This window comes from Neofelis nebulosa, chromosome 6, assembly GCF_028018385.1.
Source record: "Neofelis nebulosa isolate mNeoNeb1 chromosome 6, mNeoNeb1.pri, whole genome shotgun sequence".
Taxonomy (NCBI): domain Eukaryota; kingdom Metazoa; phylum Chordata; class Mammalia; order Carnivora; family Felidae; genus Neofelis; species Neofelis nebulosa.
Window position 1 is genome coordinate 5,682,599 of NC_080787.1, and position 3,137 is coordinate 5,685,735.

The following is a 3,137-nucleotide window of genomic DNA, read 5'->3' on the forward strand; positions in this document are numbered from 1 at the left end:
CAAAAGCTATTACTACCTTGGAGTGGGGATGGTTCTGAACATGGCATAAAACCCTAAAGACATATAACTGAAAACTCATAAAGGAAAAGACGAATGTAACTGGCGATGTTAAAATTTGCAATTTCAAATGAAGAAAATAAAAACTAAGCCAGAGTAACATATGCCAGCCATCTAAAAGACACAGGACTGATTTTCCTAAAACACACAGACCTCTTACACACACACACACACAGAAAAAAATATCAACAAGCCAATAGAAAAATTGGCAAACTTAAGTAGACATTTATAGAACACAAATATTAATAGATAATAATATGAAAAGGAGCTCAAGTTCACAAAGAATTTAAATTAAAACAATAACAAACTTTTCTTAAATTGTTCAAATTACTAAAGACAGAAAGATTAGTCATATTCAGTATTGGAAAATATGTGAAAATATAGGCATTCTTACTTTGTATATTTTTGGAAAGCAAGACTTTTTAAAATTACTACGTCCATACCTCCTGATGCAGCAACTGAGTTTCTTGGAATTATTCATGTAGAAATATTTACACAAATGTTCAAATATACACTAAGAAACATTGTTTATTTGAAGTGGGAAACCCAAATGTCCACATTTGGGAATTTAAATTTTTATATGCCCAGTCTTTTTAAAGGCTAAAAACTCAAAGATACCAAAGGCATATGGAGTAAAAAAAGTAAGTTACAAAACAGTATATAATACTATTTTTACAGAATAATTGTGTTCTCAGTGATTATCACTTCAGGTAAACTTACAGGGAACCTGATTTTATACATTATATATTTCTGTAAAACGTAACTTTTTTATTAAAAATTTTTTTAAATTATATTTTATTAAACATTCTTTTAATGTTTATTTATTTTTGAGAGAATGAGAGAGACAGCGTGAGCAAGGGAGGGGCAGAGAGAGAGGGAGACACAGAATCCGAAGCAGGGTCCAGGCTCTGAGCTGTCAGCACAGGGCTCGAATTCATGAACTGGGAGATCATGACCTGAGCTGAAGTCAGAGGCTTAACTGACTGAGCCACCCACGTGCCCCAAAATGTAACATTTTAACAAAAGATTTTATTTTTAAGTAATCTCTACACCCAACATGGGGCTTGAACTCATGACCCTGAGATCAAGAGTTGTAGCTCCACCAACAAAGCCAGGCAGGCACCTCTGTAAACTGTAACTTTCTACACAAACTTACTACTGCTGGCTGTAACCAGGAAAGAATTATTTTAAAACATCATTCGTTCTTCACAACCTACAACTTTCCTGTTTGGGGAATGTCACCGATATCCCTTTTCTCTATGAAATGCTTTGGCTGGCAGGTCATCTGGTAAAAGGGTGTAATTCCTTTAAGATGAAGAACAGAGCCAATTTCCCTTTGCTTTGAAGGCAGATACAAGTGATGAAATACACTAGGGTGGGACATTTAGGAGATGCAGAAATGAGCAAATTCGAACTACAGAGGAAGCTCCACTATCCCCTGCTGCCCCCTTCAGTGAGTTTCTCCCTCCTTATCTAATGTATCAAATTCTCTCACTGGGTTCCAAACACAAACCCTGCTTCAGGTCCTGAACTTTTTTTTTTTTAAACTTCTATCTTCCAAATTTACCACCGCATCTCCCCCGTCCCCTGAAAAAGAACACCTCACAAAAACACTAGACGGTTTCTTTTTAAAAAATATTTTATTTATTATTTAATTAAATGTTTTTATTTATTTTTGAGAGAAACAGAGAAAGCGAGCAGGGAGGGGCAGAGAGACAGAGGATCCGAAGCTGGCTCTGAGCTGACGGGTGAGAGCCCAATGCAGGGCTCAAACCCATGAACAGTGAGATCATGACCTGAGCCAAAGCTGGATGCTTAACAACTGAGCCACCCAGGTGCCCCACAAGTACACTATTTCAAAATAACAGTATTTTATGGGTGTATATTTTCACTTGCTTTCGTTATTTAAAAAGGGAGAAAATAAATGAACAAAAATGTGGTAAAGAAAGAATTCTTGAGACATCTTCTGCACAAACAGGTGGTTTTATTATAGCACGGGGACTGGACCTGTGGGCAGGAAGCGCCACCCGGGGATTGTGAAGACAGATTGATTATCTACTTGGGAGTTGGGGGAGGTAAAGACAAAGGAAGTCTCCAAAGGGATTTTCATATGTTAAAGAAGACTCAAAGGATCCAGCAGGTCAAGTTAAGGTTTTTCCCTCTAGTGAGGCATTAACATTGAAACAGTAGGGAGTTCCTGGAGAAATGTTACACCCTGCCTGCCTCAAGTGTTTGTCAATGGCTGCAGGCTATAAGGAAATTTAATTTTATCTACATTTCCTTTTTGCCTTTGTTCCTCACATCACTGAGCATTCAAGGAATTAGAAAAAGAAACCCCCAAGTAAAAGTTTAGAAAAATAAGAAGAATTAGAAAATAGAAAAAGTGACATTAACAGATCCAAAAATGGACTATTTGTAAGCAAGCCCATTAAAAACAAAAAACCTATAGTAAATCCAATTGAGAGAAAAAATTTAAAAATTGTAAATGACAAATAGCAGATGAAGAAGAAAGTATGCTATCAAAATTTTAAAAATCTTAATGATGGGGATTTTCTGGGAAAGAACCTTTAGTTCCAAAATTTATTCAAGAAGAAAAATCAGGGTGCCTGGGTAGCTGCTAGTTAAGCATCCGACTCTTGATTTCGACTCAGGTCATGATCTCACAGTTCTTGAGTTCAAGCCCTGAAGCAGGCTCTTGATTTCGACTCAGGTCATGATCTCACAGTTTTTGAGTTCAAGCCCTGAAGCAGGCTCTGTGCTGACAGTGTGGAGCCTGCTTGGCATTCTCAGTCTCTCTCTCTCTCTCTCTGCCCCTCTCCCACTCATGTGCATGGCTCTCTCTCTCTCTCTCAAAAAAAAAAAAAAAAAAAAAAAAAAAGTAGTGGAAAAATCTAGGAGCACCTTGTTGGCTCAGTCAGTGGAGCATACGACTCTTGATCTCAGCGATGCAGTTTTGAGCCCCACGGTGGGTGTAGGGATTACTTAAAAAAAAAAAAAAAAAAAAAAAGTAGAAAAACCTAATAAACCAATCCTAAAGGAAATAATTGAAAAAGCTACCAAAGAATCATCTCCAGAAAGGC